The sequence below is a fragment of the Notamacropus eugenii genome, chromosome 1, assembly GCF_028372415.1.
Source record: "Notamacropus eugenii isolate mMacEug1 chromosome 1, mMacEug1.pri_v2, whole genome shotgun sequence".
NCBI lineage: Eukaryota > Metazoa > Chordata > Mammalia > Diprotodontia > Macropodidae > Notamacropus > Notamacropus eugenii.
In genome coordinates this window covers 693,564,227-693,580,935 of record NC_092872.1, presented here as the reverse complement: position 1 = coordinate 693,580,935, position 16,709 = coordinate 693,564,227, and positions in this window count along the sequence as shown.

Sequence of the window (16,709 nt, the reverse complement as noted above, 5' to 3'; positions counted from 1 at the left end):
ACCATGATAATTTCTGGATGCACTATTCCCCTTTCTTGGCTCTTCCATCATCCTTTATGATTCCCCTATAGCAAATAACAAAACTAACAGTTAAGCAAAGCCACCCAGCACTGACCCTTTGTGACCGTAGACTCTATACCAATTGTCTACCTTAAGCCAGCCCCATCTCCTCCCTTGCAGGACTCACTTAAGGAAGAGGGTGTGTTTCCTTGTCTCTTATTATAATGAGTCAGAATTCAGCGTCCTTTCACTGTTCTTTCCATCTGCTTTATTATAGTCATCGTATTATTTCCTGGTTCTGCTTTATTTCACTCTTTTTATGTTCACATAATAGCATTTTTTAGAAAACCATTCCCAAGTGGATCAGCACCCACCTTGCTGCTACCACAAAAAGTACCCCTATGCATATGCTGATTTATATGAGATCCTTCTTTCAATCTTTGGCCTACATGCCCAATATATATGCATATGTATACTGAGCTAAAGTCAGTACTTTTAATACTGTACTATACTGTCAGAAAAGTAACATCATGTATGGGAATGCTGAAAAGTTATTTTGGGATTGGGAATCAGGATTCCTGAGTTCACATTTTGGCTCCAGGGTGATTACCTTTCTTTGATCTTAGGCAACTAACAACCTATTTGGCCGATGTCTCTGAGCTTATCTCCTCATTTATTTGTAACTGGGGATTGTGCAAAGCTGAGCTTCTGGATTCCTGATGACTAGATATGCTAGCTCAGCATTTAGGTACTCTAGGAATGATGAAGCCCCTACCTGCTGTCAGCCACACAATCCCTTTATTAGCCACTGAGCAGGAAGAACCAACGACTAAGAGGAATTTTAAAGGCAGTGACCAGCCATTCTCTTCCTCCTGGCTACAGAGTACATGAATATCCACTGAGTGTCTCGCTATTGGGATGAGTGTCCTTTCCCTATCCCATTAACATTTTTTAAAAACTTCAATTCACAGAATAAAACAAGCATTTCCAAAGCATAGTTCAATAAAAAAGATGATTGATTGCATGAAACTGCAAATCTGCTATGTGGAACTTACTAGCCCCTCCAAATACACAGAAAAGTTATTACATAAATCTCTTTTTTTCCTTTTTTCTTCCCTTCCCTCCTCCTTGCCCTAGAGATGACTACTATCACACACAAATAGGTATATGTGTGTGTGTATGTGTGTGTGTGTATATATATATACACACACACACATACACACACATATATGTGTATATAGGTAAATGTATATATATGTATTGCGTAAGCATATGTATATATGTATGTATGTATATGTAAAATTTTTCTATACACACTTCTATTCTTCAGTTCTTTCTCCAAATGCAAATAGCATCTTTCTTCATAAGACCTTTATTTTTAATTTGTATACTTGCAATAGTCAAAATGACTTAGTCACTCCAAGTCACTCTTAAGACAATGTTGCTGTTACTGTATATAGTGTTTTCTTGGCTCTGCTCGCTTTGCTCTTCAGCGTTTCATGCAAGTCCATCCATGTCTTTCTAAGATCGTTGAACTCATCGTTTTCTCAAAGCACACTAGTATTCTATCACAACCATACACCACCACTTGTTCAGCCATTCTCCAGTTGAGGAGGCCTGCAATTTCCACTTCTTTGCCATCACAAAGAGAGCTGCTATAAACATCTCATTCACATTCAAAGTTATAATTACTGTTTGTGAATTTCCTTCCAATTCTCTATCCCAACATCATGACTATTGCTCCCAAAAGGCAACCAAAGCAGAGAACCTCCACTATGCAAATGTAAGCCTGGGCCTCGGGCTACCTTTTCAACTCTGTGCTTCCTTTCCTGAATAGGTGACTGAATACTGATCTCAAGATGGATGTGTACAGGTTTGGAGATGACCTTCTGAATTTGAGAGGTCCAGTGCATCAGGGGAAGTGACTGGTAGCATCAGAGAAGACAGCTACCACAAGAGGAAGGCCCTAAGCCCTGATACGGTTGACTTGAAGAAATGGACTTTGAAGGAACAGTGTCAAGCTGAGGGGAAACATAAGTTCAACAGTCCTACAATGAGCATTGTGCGTTATTGATGTCTAAGTCTCAGCCTCTTTGGAGAGTTTGACAGTAGTTATAAGTTAAGTTCCTGAATCCTCTTTTTAAATCTTTTTGTCAGTAAGCAATTGTAAGTGTTTCTTGTTTAGCATTTCTTTGATATGTAAGAAATAAATACCTGTCATACTTGATTCATACTGAACCTCCATTTTGTCTCACTTTGGGGAGACTCTAAATGTGAACTAAAACCTAAGCCTTGAGCAGTTTTCCTCCAGAGAGACAAATGGTGTGGGGAAAAGGGTGTGATTCTTCTCACCAGCAACTGGGTCCAGAATAGATGGACCTCTCAGAGGAGAGGAAAACGATAGAGTACCATTAGACCCAGCAGTGGGTTCTTATTGTTAGATGCTAAACAGGGACGAGAATATATGCAATACATATCTGACAGTTAGTGTGAAGAAACTCCCTATAAATGCAAATTTTATCATAGATCATCATAAGTACTGCCTTTTTTATTTTGTTCTCCCTTTCATACACCATATTCACATGTTCAAGGATTTTGTAAAGGGTTTCAACTGATTTTTATAGATAGGATACAATGGTAGGCAAAACATTGCGATCTTAAAATTCTATAAATCACTTGGACACCCCAACTAGATTTTAAACTCCTTGAGGGCAGGGACTGAGCTTTGGAATTCTTTTCAATCTCCCACAGCACCTAATATAGTGCTAGGCATTTAGGAGGTGCTAATTTATTGGCTGATGACTCTGAAGCATTATTGAAAGCATGAACCTTCAGCCTAACACCAGATCTACAACTATATCTGATAGTCTATTAAGCCTGAAATAAAGGGAAGCCTCAAACTACTGATGTATCTTCTTAATACATTCTTGTTGATGCATTGGCTTGTAAATTCTCAGGGACCTTTTTTTTTTGGCCTCTCAGGTATGCAATATGCCAGTTTGATCCTATTTGTTTTAGAAACTTGGCAGAGAATCAGCAGACAAATTGATTACATAGAGGCTTCAATGGGATCTTGTGATTAAAGATGGTTCAGGATATCAGACCTAGAAGGAATTTTATTGATCATTTACTCCAGAACCCTATGATAATGAAGCAGTAGAAGTGCCTTGTTCAAATTCACTGAGAAAATTAATGGAAGAACTGGAAGGAGAACCAAAGGTTATTTCTTCCCAGAGTTTTTGTTTAAGAAGAAGATGTTTAGAGAGTCCATGACTTCAGCCCAATGCCCACATGTAAAATGATAGAATTTTAGGTCCAGTCAGCTGGATGGAGAAGTTATTTTGGGGAAAAGAAACTGCTCAACTTTCCTCCAATCTCATTAATTCAATTAACAAACACATTCAAAATTTACTTCAAGGCATCTTGATATAGTGGAAAGTTCCACTGGAACTTTCTATTGTCAAGAGAATACTAGACTAGAGTCAAGAGAAAAATGTGCTCAAATCACTCCTCTGCCATTAGCTAGTTTGTGACCTTGGACAAGTAATTGGACAACCTCTCTCTACTATGATGAATGTAAACCTCAAGAGACAGAGTTTCTGGGTAATTAATAATCAATTTATTAATTAATCTAACTAGTCATTAATAAATTGATAGTTAGTGGTTTCTTTCTGTAACCAAAGCCACCAAGGCAGATCGTGAAACGCCTTAAACCCCTTCTGAAAGGGAAACTCCCCAGACAAGTAAAACTTGACCCAGTGAGGAAGTGGGCTAAAAGTCTTCAGCATCGCCTGGTGAGAAGTGACTTGATCATCAGACTCAACAGCCTTCAGGCATCTGGGCAAGGGGAAATCATCTCCATTTGGACTTCTCTAGCTAGTTTTTTCCTTCATAAGCTGAATTGCCTTAAATTCTAATGAAGGGAACCAAGGACAGAGGGTTGCTCTTCCAGCAAAGGCTTGCCAGACTGGATTCTATTTATACTCCCAGCAGAAATTTGGTCTTCCAGTTGGATGGGGTCTTGCCCAACTAACAAGCATGTTCCTTGAGGGCTAGAAACAGATCTTATCACTCAGCCAAGCCCTTCAGAGGCACGGACCTTTTCAGGAGATAGGTTTTTAACAGAAATAAGAGGGGAAAGGGTGGATCACAAATTAATTATTAGTTATTACTCTCACAACGTCAGTTTTCTTTTCTGTAAAGTAGAGAAAATAATGTCCATAATACTTATTTCACAGGGTTCAGATGAAGTATTATAGGTAAATTGTTTTGTATCCCTGTCACTTAGCACAGTGCCATACATGTAAATCCTTGTTGAGTTGCTGCTAGAAACAGAATAGAAAAATAGACATGACATAGACCCTGACCTCTAGGAGTTCTCAACTAATAGGGAGGATGACAAGGGAACAAATAACTGTTGACCAAGGAGAAGTGAGAAAACACAAAGGAGAGAAACAAAGTGCTCCGAGAAACTTGAGAAGGAAAAGGTCATTTTCACCCTGGGGGAGAAAATGGTGAAAGAAGGATTCTTAGAGGAGGTGACATCCCCACTCCCAGCTGCCTCATTTCCTGTTATCGTTAGCTCTTAGTTATCCAGGCCAGTAGAGAAGAGCTTGGATAAGTTATCCTTTAAGTCTGAATTTTAAAACTGACCTTCTAACTGATCTTCCTCTTGCTAAAACACCATATCATGAACGCCACTCCCTTCATTGGCTTCCCCAGTGGCTACAAAATCCAAGCTTCTTAGTCTGGAATTCCAGACCCTCAACTGTCTACTCCCAACATGTTTTTTTCAGGTTTATCTCTTTTATTGTCCTATACAAATTCTCCCTCCAGCGAAACTGAACTATTCACTGTCCTGTGAGCTCCACAAATATTCCCATTTCTACCTCTGTTCCCCCAGGATGAAGATACTCTTAATTGGACATTGAGTTGTAACAAACATTTATTAAATCCAAGGTGTTGGAGATACAAAAATAAAAAAACTCAGTTCCTGCCCTCAAGGTGCTTCCATTCTCTTAGGGTAAAGAAGGGATATCAGTGGAGGACGGAAATACAACATCCATACAGGTAAGTACAATATAAGGCACAGAGAGACAGGCACAAAAAGAACCAGTGAATGTGTCCTAGGACAATAATGAGGGATACAAATTAAAGCCATTCTGAGGCTGTACCTTATTATACCCATTAGATTGTGAAAGATGATCAAAAGAAAAGAAAGGAAAACTACAGCTGTTGGACAGGCTGAGGAAAGACAAGCATTGTTGATGCAACTGTAAACTGACCCAACCACTCTGGAAGACCATTTGGAACTACACCCCAAAAGTCACTAACCTGAGCACACTGCATTGTTGTGATACTGCTACCAGGAGTATACCCCCAAGGAGGTCAAAGGTAGAGAAAAAGGACCCCTCTTTTCAAAAACATGCAAAATAGCATTTTTTTTTTATAATAGCAAAGAACCAGAAATAAAAGGTTATTCCAGTCCAGTATATGAATGTAATGGAATGATTAATTATGAAATGACAAAAGGAATGGATTCAAAGAAAAGTGAGAAGACTTGTTTGAATGGATGTTGAATGAACTGAACTGAACAGAACCAGACAATCAAATTATCCCATGAGTACAGGAATGTAAAGGAAAGCAACTTTGAAGGACTTGGGAACCCTGATGGATGCAATGTCTGATCACAATCCCAGAAAGCCAGTGATGAGCATGCTTTCCACCCCTTGGCAGAGAGATAGTGGACTAGAGATAGAGAACGGAGACATCCATTTTTCAGAAATGATCGAGATATGGATTTGTTTTGCTTGATCACGCTTTCTTGTTACAACAGAGGGCTTTTATATGAGGGGAGGGGAAGCAAAATTGTCAGGAGGGAAGTGGATAGGTAATGACAGTGATGCAAAAAAAAGAAGAGCATCAATGAAACAAAAAATAGGAGAGCAAAAGGAAGTTCAGAAGAGGACATAGAAAAGCAGGGCAAGGTTGGGCTGTCATTTAAATTTAATATATACTTTTTAAAAAGCTGTCCATAAAAAAAATTTGTGGTTTCATATACAGTCCCCTTCTGTTTTTTGTATATAAAATATTCATGTTCATTGATGTTAAGTTCACAATTTTAAAATAGTTAAATGGTCTAGGACCATTTAATATACTATAATATAGTAGGACCATTTAATATAGGACTCATTTAATATGAGGAGTGGAAGAACATTTTCAGGTTATTAAGGAAGGTGTTGTGCTTTATAGGATATAAGGACCTGAGCTAAGCCTTGAAGGAAGAAAAAATACTTTAAATACTTAAAAACAGATGAAGAGAGAGGGCACGCCAGCACAGAGTCTCCAGGTTAGTAGCTTGGTTTGGTTGGAGCATAGCCTTCATGAGGGGAATCATACTGGGGTCCACTTCTCTGATTATCTGAGTCACATTCATTCTTTAGTGTCCAGCTCAAGTCTCCTATCTTCCTAGGAAGCTTCTCTGGATCATTCTAGCCCACCATGAGCTTTCTTTCTTCTAAACTTCTGCAGGTCACTCATTGGTCACTCCACATATGCCACCTAGATTTCCTATTTTTACTCACAAAGTCATAGGACTCCTCCAGAGTGTCTATAGTACAAAGTACTATAGTACAAAAGCAGATTGGCTGGTTTTGTTCTAAGTCATAAGAAAGTGATAGAATGTCAAACTGGGAAATCTCAGCAAATTATTTTAGTGACAGTTTCCAGGGTATATTCAAGTGAAGAGATTATAGTGAATTTATCACTATATACTCTGTATATACACACACTTATGTATATATGTGTGTGTATACATAGTATATAAGTATGACTATATTAAATGTTTTACTTAACATTTAGATAGCATTTTGAAGCAATGTCCTTCTTCGGTCCTGGGAGTCAGGGAAGGAATATATTGTCCCCATTTTAAAGAAAGATGAACTGAGATTCAAAGAAAACAAGAACTTGTCCCTGATCACATGTATAGTCAATAGAAGAGCTGGGCCTCAAACCTAGGCTACCTTACTCTATCTGTATTCCATGAGATTATAAGGTCCTTGAGAGCAAAGACAGTTCTTTGTATCCCAGGACCTTAGGCATAATAATTTTCACATGTTCTTTTGTTGTGCAGTTGCTTTTCAGTTGTGTCTGAATCTTTGTGACCCATTTAGGTTTTCTTGGCAAAGGTCCTGGAGTGCTTCACTATTTCCTTCTCCAGCTCATTTTATAGAGGAGGAAACTGAGGCAGACAGGGTGAAGTGACTTGCCCAGGGTCACACAGCTGATAAGTATCTGAGGCCTGATTTGAACTCAGGAAAATGAGTCTTCCTGACTCCAGGTCCAGTGCTCTATGCACTGTAACACCTAACTGGCCCTATTTGCACATAGTAGATCCTCAGTATGAGAGGTTAAGAATGTTGAAGAAGATAGAAAATGGTTCTGGAGTTAGAGTTTCACCCCTGACCCTCATAGCTATGTGACCATGAACATGTCATGAAACTACCTTCTGCCTCAGTTTCCTTTTTCCTAAAATGAGGATAAGAATCTCAGTACAAGCAGTGTGGGATAGTGGACAGAGAGTCAGCCTCAAAGTCAGGGTTCAAGTTCTGCCTCTGACATAGTAACTGTATGACCCTGGTCAATAGTATAGGCCAATGCCAAGCTCAAATAGAAGAATAAGCCACAAAGTGAACACAAGGATCACTGTGGACCATATATTGACTTAGAAAATAGCATGTTACATTATATATGTCTTATTGTATCTTATTTAGTTAGTTAAATATTTCCCAGTTATAGTTTAATCTGGTTCAGACTAGATGTTAATCACTGTTTGACACCTCTGATCCAGGCAGCTTTCTAAGACTTTTTGAGAGAAGGTGTCAACCTGCATCAATAGAGAGAATTTCATCACCTTTGTGTGCTTTGCATTTTAGGCTAGAGCTGGCCAGAAACAATTTTATCCATTTAAATTAAACTAATCCAAAACATGGGCAGTTAGGTGATGCAGTGGATAGAACTCTGGGCCTGGAGCCAGGAAAATCCAAGTTCAAATCTGTCCTCAAATTACCTGGATGACTCTGGACATGTCACTTAACTCTATTTGCCTCAGTTTCCTCATCTGTAAAATGAGCTAGAGAAGGAAATGGCAAACTGCTCCAGTATCTCTGCCAAGAAAACCTCAAAGGGGGTCACAAAGGGTTGGACACAATTGAAAAATGACTGAACAATAACAAATTCTGTACATTTCAAAAGAGAGAGAGGGAGGGAGAGTGGAAATGAAAGAGAGAGAGGGAGGGAAGAAGGGGGGAGAGAAAGAGAGGGAAAGAGAGAGAGGGAGAGAGGGGAGAGAGACAGAGAGGGGGGGGAAGAGAGAGGGAAAGAGAGATAGAGAAGGGGAAAAGAGGGAGGAGAGGGAGGAAGGCAAAAGAGTTTGAGGGAGAGACAGAGAGGGCACAGTTTCCATAGGCCTTTGAAAAAGTCATTTTGGAATGGCAGCTTATAATATTCCTAAACAATAGACAAAAGTCCCCAGTCAAGATTAGCAAGAGATCAGAATTCCCAGAACAACAGTAACTCAAAATGTCAGTGTGCCCTGAAGTGCATTGCCTTATACCAAAAGCTCTGTCTTTCCTTTTGACCGCTACTTCTAAGGACTCTGCCTTATGCCTGATCAAAGGTAAGTTCAATAGATACTTGCATTCACTGAAGGAATCAAAGCTTTATTCTTTCTAAGGGGAAGACTAGGCAGCTAGACAACGTGGAGAGAGCGCTGTCTTTGTCAAGAAAACCCCAAATGGGCTCATGAAGAGTCGGACGCAGCAGAAACAACTGAACATCATCAAAATTATTTTAGAATATGAAGCCTAAAGGGGTAAAGGGTGGTGTGTGTGTGTGTGTGTGTGTGTGTGTGTGTGTGTGTTTGTGTGTGCAGGGGTCCCTGATGCTCCACACTTGGGAATTCCCTCTATCCATGAAATCACAAGTCCAGGCCCTAATCCCAAATGCCTGTAGTACCTGCCTTATAGATTTGCTATGAAGCTCAACTGAAATACTATCTATAGTGCTTTTTGTAAACTTGGAAGTGCTTTATAAAAACCAGCTAAATGTACATATGTGTAATAACCCAAGTCCCAAAGTCCATTGATATGGGACTCCGTCCACACTAGAAACTTTGGATTTTTCCCCAAGTGAGGTCTAGGAGCTCTTCCATTGGGAGTGAGGTAATAGCTCAACCACGAGAGAGTCCCATATCTTACCCAAGGGGAAAATTCCTTGAAATGTCTAGTGTATAGCAAGTTGTGGACAGGGATATAATGGAGACTGCCAGTTCCTCTTATGTCAACTTCTTTCCAGGGTCTTATTCTCCTCTCGGCAGCATCCTAAGTGGGTTTTGGCATCTTCCATCTTCTCTTCCAAAGCTGGAAGCCAGAAGCACCCAAAGTGCAGATCTTGAAGAGATTCAAGAGACTGGAGCTTCTTTTCTTTGACTCTCATCAGCTCCTAATATTGGCACCAACAACTAATGATGCCACAAAGCATTGATCTCTACCAAAAGAGAATCCCATACTAATGAGCTTTGGAGCTCAGTTTACCTATGTTTGCTGCTGCTGATAGCTCCAGTTTATCTAGCATTTTTTAATTAAATCTGTTGCCTGCACAAGCTCATTTTACAGATGAGAAAACAGAGTCAGAAAAATTTTCACTTGCCCAAGGTCATACAGCCAGTAATTGTAATGTTTAAATACTTCAAGGATATGTGGGTCCTCCTCCCACTGAGACAGATTACAACTGCTCTATGACTTGGAAGATCATCCTTAAGAGCTGCTGCAGCCAAAACTTTCATCACCCAACGGCCAGACTGATGACGACCCTTTCTGAACTTCACTAGCTTGGTCCTGGGACAACAAAATGTGCAGTCCAGATCTGGGTCAATTCAAAGCCTTCCAAATAAAATACAACCATGTCCCTAACTAATCATTGATTAAGTGTTTGTTGTTGTTCAGTCATATCCAACTCTTCAAGACCCTGTGGACCATAGCACACCATATTGTCCCTGGAGTTTTCTTGGCAAAGACACCAGTTTGCCATTTCCTTCTGCAGTAGATTAAAGCAAATAGAGGTTAAGAAACTTGTCCAGGGTCACCCAACTATAGTAAGCGTTTGAAGCCAGATTTGAACTCAGTTTTTCTTGACTCCAGGTCCAACATTCTATCCAGTGAACCACCTAGCTACACTATTAAGGGTTTACTATGTGCCAAATATTTGTACTTGTATCCCTAGCTTGGCATTGTGCTAAGCACAGGGAATACATATAAGGAAAAAGAAAGATGATCCCAGCCCTCAAGGAGCTAATGTTCTAATGGGGAAAGACAATACACAAAAGGGAACCAAAAAGCCAGAAGGTGGGGAAAAGGCATTCAAGGTGGGGCATGTGATCAAAGAATGGAAAGGCCAAAGTAGGGCTGGGATGGGAATGAAGATTGTCTGGTCTGGGCACTTCCCCCAAAGGAGACCCCAGGGGCAGCTCACTATTGGGAGAAAAGGGCAGGCATGGCAGAGAAATGTTCCAGGGTGGGACAGCAGCAAAAAGGCCATGATGTCAAAGACTGGAAAGTCAGAAGCAGACCCTAGAGTGGAATGAAGGTTGTTTGGTCTGTGTGTCTCCCCAAAATGAAAGCCCCAGGAAGAACTCACCCAGGAGAGAAGAAAACTGCTATGGTACATGGATACTGTCTTGGAAGTAGTGTCCGGTCACTCACTATGTGTCAGGCATTGGGGATAAAAGTATGAAACAAGCCCCCACAAGGAGCTTATACTCTAATGGCAGGAGACAAGTACCTGTGAAAATTCAGAGAGCATAAATGTAAAGATACTAAGTAAAAATAGACAAAGTAGTTAAATACAAAATGAAAAGGAGGGCATTAGCAGATGGGAGGACCTGGAAAGGTATTTGCCAACGATCTTACAGGAAGATCCTCAGCTGCATCTTCAAGGTGTGGAGGGAAGGGGAGGAGTCAGTTCTAGGGATGTGGGAAGGCCACTGCAAAGAGTATGTATTTCATCCTAAACCAATAAGAAGCCACTAGAGTTGATTGAGTAGGGGAGTCAGATGGTTGGATCTCTATTTAAGGCAGCCATGTGGAGGATGGACTGGAGAGGGGAAAGACTTGAAGCAGAGACACCAATTAGAAGGCTGTTACAGTGATCTAGAAAAGAAATTATGAGGGCCTGGACCAAGGTGTTGGCTGTTTAAGGAGGAACAGGTAGGTTGTGAGGGATGCCGTGAAGGTAGAAATAGCAAGATCTGGTAACTAACTGGATATATTGGGTGAGGGAGAGTGAAGATTCCAGGATAATGACAAGGTTGTAGACCTGGGTGACTGCCAAGATAGTGGTGCTGTCAACAGAGACAGGAACATTGAGAAGAACATTTAGCACAGTGTCTTCCACATAGTTGTGAATGGAATTTGTTGAATTTCTAGCTTAAATCTGCCCAAGGTGACGTAGCCTTCAAGAACCCAGGTGAGATTCTACATCACCATAAAGAATGAGAGGATGTATTTCAGTGGGGAAATAATGACTCACATTTCTTTTGTGCTTTAGGGCTTACAAAAGACTTTCCTTGTAATAACCCTGTAAGGTAAGTCATCCAAACCACATAATATAGGCAGAGTGTTTTACAAAACTTAATGGGACTATATAAATGCAGGGTAGGAAACTCTCCCTAACAGTACAAGCTCTGGCACCTGTCTACCAGTCCTAGAATATTCATTTCATTAATAAGAGAACTGAGACTCAAGTTAGGTGACACAGCTCCAGCGTTAGAGAACCTGAGTTCAAATCTCATTTCTCATGTTTGTGACCTGTGTGACCTTGGGTAAATTACTTAATTCTGTGAACCTCAGTTTCCTCATCTGTAAAATTAAGAGATCAGCTTTGAGGGCCCTTCCAGCTCCACATCTGTGCTCCTGTGACTACATGTTCAGTTTTCTTTCCACTCCACCATGTCTGGCAGAGGTCTCCTGGCTCCAGATATAATGAATATTCTCTGTACCACAGGCAATTAGGTGGTGCAGCTTAGAGCACTGGGCCTGGAGTCAGGAGGATCTGAATTCAAATCTGGTCTCAGACACTTATTGGCTGTGTGACCCTGGGCAAGTTACTTACCCCTGTTTGCCTCAGTTTCCTCATCTGTAAAATGAGCTCGAAAAGGAAATGGCAAATTACTTCAGTATCTTTGCCAAGAAAACCCCAAATGGCATCATGAAGAATCTGAAACTGAACAACAGCTACTCTCTCCTACATCCCCATGACTAGTATGAGCACAACTATGAATGAAACCTACTGAAAATCCCCAAATTTCATCATGACCAAACTTTTAATCAGTTTTCCCTATAATTCTTTGGATGATGAGAGCATTTACATAGCACTTTGAGATTTGCAAAGCACTTCACAAATATGATCTTGTTTCATCCTCAAATCCACTCTGGAAGATAGGTGCTATTCTTACTATGATCATTGTACAGATAAGGAATCTGAGACAGACAGAAGTTAAATTACTTGTCTAGGATCACATGGCTAATAAATGTTTCTGAGGCTGGAACTGAACTCATTTTTAGCTAATTCCAGTATTTTATCCATATCCTTTTCCTTTTCTTTGTAAGTAAAAAAAAGTCCAAAGGTAGTCTACCAGATATGGTGAAGAAAAACGGAACCTGAATTAAAGAGATAATCAGAGCTTGAATCATCAAGAGCTGGCTCTAACCCAAGTGAGCAAGAGACTATGAATTTAACACAGAATGGCGGGATTCCCATAGGGATGGCTGTGGTAAAAAAAAAAGTCTGTTGAATATGTCCTTAGTCATAAGAAAGTGAAAGAAAGTCCAACTGGAAAATCCCAACTGATGAGTTGGGTTTTTTTTTGGTGGCAATTTCCAGCGTATTTCCAAGGGAGGAGATGGAAAGGGCACATTCTTTCTTAAGGTACAACTAGCTATAATCACTGTTCAGCTTTGCCTTGGAATTTGACCGAGAACCAGAGGCCCTTCTCCTCAGTAGGTCATGTGGAAACACCGGGAGAGGAAGTCAGGCCAGGCATTTTTGTTAAGTGGCAGCTCTTTCAAACCCTGAAGTGGATTTGTATTTATTCCAGCCTGATTGCCTTGGCTTTTGTTTGGTATCCTTACAAGAGGGATATTTTTGAAATACAAGTTGTTAGAAATCAAGGTTTTCAGTATCTGAACATTAACATCAATAGGAATGTTCATTTTCCGAGTTTCCTTGTTGTAGTTATTTGTCACTTGTGCTTAAAGTCCCTATTAAATTACTCTAAATTGTACTTCAGTGTTTCAGCACAGCCATCTTTTGCATGAGTGCTCGGCAGTCGTCAATAAACATATGCCAGGATCTGTGCCAAGGGCTAGAGATACAAATGTGGCCCCAATCCTAGTGTAGGCTTATTGACGGTGTTATTGTTACACCTAGCTGACTTTGCTTTGATCCTCATTCTTATTATTTTTGATTGATTACTGTGTAGTGTAGATGTGCATGGACTTCTGAAATGTGCATGCATTATGTATCTTGTTTATAGTTGGGCATGCTGTCACTGTGGTATTCTCCCAGGCCATGTTCTGTATGATGCTACATCTATGGCATGTATTTGTTTTTGTGTTATTTTTTAATTTTAAAAGTTTTTATTGATATTTTCTGTTTCTTATCTCACTATAGTATAGCATGTATCCTCTCCTTCCTGGAAAGTCATCCCATGTGACAAATAGTATTTTTTAGAGAGGAAAAAGAAAAAAAAGTCAGCATATCTGATAGATATGTTGAAAAAGTATAAAAATGTGTGCAGTATGTAATACCTGTAGATCTCCCACTTCCACAAAGGGATAGATGGGAATGTCTTCTCATATGTCTTCATTTGAGTTTCACTTGATTTTTATAATATGTATACAAATTTACTTTTGATTTTTTTGGTGTGCTGTTTTTTGATTTGCATTGCTGTCGTTGGTATATACTATTTTCTTTGCTCTGCTTACTTTACTCTGCACCTGTTCACATAAATCTTCCTGTGATTCTCTGTTATTCATTACACCCATCATTTCTTATAGCACAGTAATATTCCATTATATTCACGTACCACAATTTCTTTAGCCATTCTTCAACTGATGGGCATCTATTTTGTTTCCAATCTTTGATTATCACAAAAAGTGCTGCTACAAATATTTTAGAGTATATGGAGAGTTTTTCTTATTAGTGACTTCCTTGGGGTATAAGCTCAGTAATGGAGTTTCTGGTAAAAGGGTATGGACATTTTAATCACTTTATTTGCAGATTTCCAAAATGGTTGTGCTACTTCATTCTTCCGACAGTGTACAGTGTCTATCTTCCAATAACCCCTCTAACATCGACTGTTTCCATTTTTGTATTTTTTTTTTGCCCATTTGTAGGGCATGAGGTGAAACATGAGAGTTGTTTTGATTTACATTTCTTTTATTATTAATGATTTGGAACATTTAAAAAATGTGATTACAAATACTTTTTAGTTCTTTTGAGTACTGTTTATTCATATTCATTGACCATTTATCTATTGGGGAATGGCTATTAGTTTTACACACACACATACACACTCACACACACACATGACTTATTTAGTTTGGATACCAAGCCCTTATCAGAGAAATATGATACAAGATTCTATTGCATTTGACTACTTCCCTTTTTATCCTAGATGCATTAATATTGTTTGTACAGAAGCTTTCCAGTTTCAGGTTCCCTCTTCTGCTATAGACAAAGTATTAAGTTTCTTCAGTTACATTAATCTTTTTTGAGGTGGACCTATTCCCACTCATCATGGGGAGTGGAGAAAATGTCTAGTCTGCCATCTTGTTGCTCATGTGAGCTGGTACTGTACTGTCAGTATGCATTTGTTTTATTTCAGTTTCAATAGTAGCAAAGATTGGTTATTTGGGATGCCAGAAAATCATCCTTGTTGTTTTTAATTGATGCTTATGTTTATACCATATATTTACAGGTTTGAGACTTGCTCCATCTGATCTTTGCAAGGGACTATGAAGAGTTTCAGCCCAGGAGAATTGTAACCCCAGTCCCAAAGCCTATTGGTATGAGACTGCTTATTGGTGGAGAAAAGTGTTCTGCACCCGCATGAGAGGTGGTACAGAATTAGCAAGAGTGAGAGAGAAGGGACCTTTTCACTTTTTTTTTCAAACTTCTAATCTCTTCAGGTCTCTCAAAGTCTCTTTGGGTTCTGTAGTCACTTTGAGTACTTCTGACTTCCAACTTCAAAAGAGAATATGAATGATGCCAACCCCACTTCAGGTTGCTGAAAGGAAAAGACTCTGGGAAGAAACTGACAAGATTCTCTGTCATGTCCCTATCCCCAACTTGCTACACTAGGGACTTTGAGGACTCCTCTCTGTCTCTGTCTCTGTCTGTGTGTGTGTCTCTCTCTCAGCTCTCAATGGGAGAGCTCCTTCATTCTGTATCATCTGGTATACATTCTCTGATTTATGTTTTACTATCAAATTGGATAAATGGGTTTCTTTGCTAAGGGTTATGTGTATTCATTGTTGAATTGGTATTTGGTGTGAAGGGAGTCAAGTCTTGAATGTAAAGCTTAGGGTCCTGCTTTTCCTAATAATGAAACAGTGATCAGAATTTAGCTTAAACCTGAAAATCATATTCCCTGGACTAACAATATTTAAGGTATCAGATAGTTATAATTCTAGCCCTCTCTCTGAGGAGATCAGAGTCCAAGTCTGACCCCAACCTCCTGCTTTTCCACCTGACAGGAATGTAAAGTCTCCCTCAAACAAGGCGGGTAGGAGAGGGAAAGGAAAGGCTGAAGATGTCTCTTTTGCCTGCTTCTAAACCATATAATGACACTCTGATGCTATATGTGAGGAGATACCTCCTCAATACACAAATAAGAAAAAGTCCCCTGGGTGTTTACAATCTAATACTAGAGTCAACTAAAACTCCTCTATGCTTCTTGTCCATGTCCTTCTTTAAGACTTCTATAAATCCTTCAGGAAAGATTTTCCCAGCACAGTGGGGAACCTTCGTCTGGCTATTTTTCTATTTCATGGATATCGATGCATCACGCCAGCTGTCCATTACCCTTCCCTTACATGACTGGCCTGCCTCCTGATTCTTCTCTTACACCACTTCTCAAGCACCTGTAGGTCATTGCTGATAATGAGTGGGCTCCAGCCTTCTGATTGCAGCTACGGTCTACTCATTGCCCTTTGCTACCCTGATTCTTCTGTCACCATAATGTTGTGTGTTTTTCAGCCATATAGAAAAAATGTTGTTAAGGCAAGTAGATGGAGGTTGGTGGCACAGTGGATGGAGTGGTAGAGCTGGAGTCAAGGAGACTTAAGTTCAAATCCAGCCTCATACTAGCTGCATGATCCTAAGCAAGTTACTTGACTTTTGTCTGTCTCAGTTTCCTCAGCTGAAAATAGGAATAATAATAGTACCTCCCAGGGTTGTTATGAGAATCAAATGAGACAGCATTTGTAAAGTGCTTAGCCCCGTACATGTAGCAGACATTTAATAAATGCTTGTTTCCTTTTTTCCCCAAGGAGATGGGATCTTTCAACTTTATATTGAAAAATATTCCTGCTACTTATTTCATACCTTAAATTTTCTGTTCATCATTATCTATATTTATTTAGAGAATA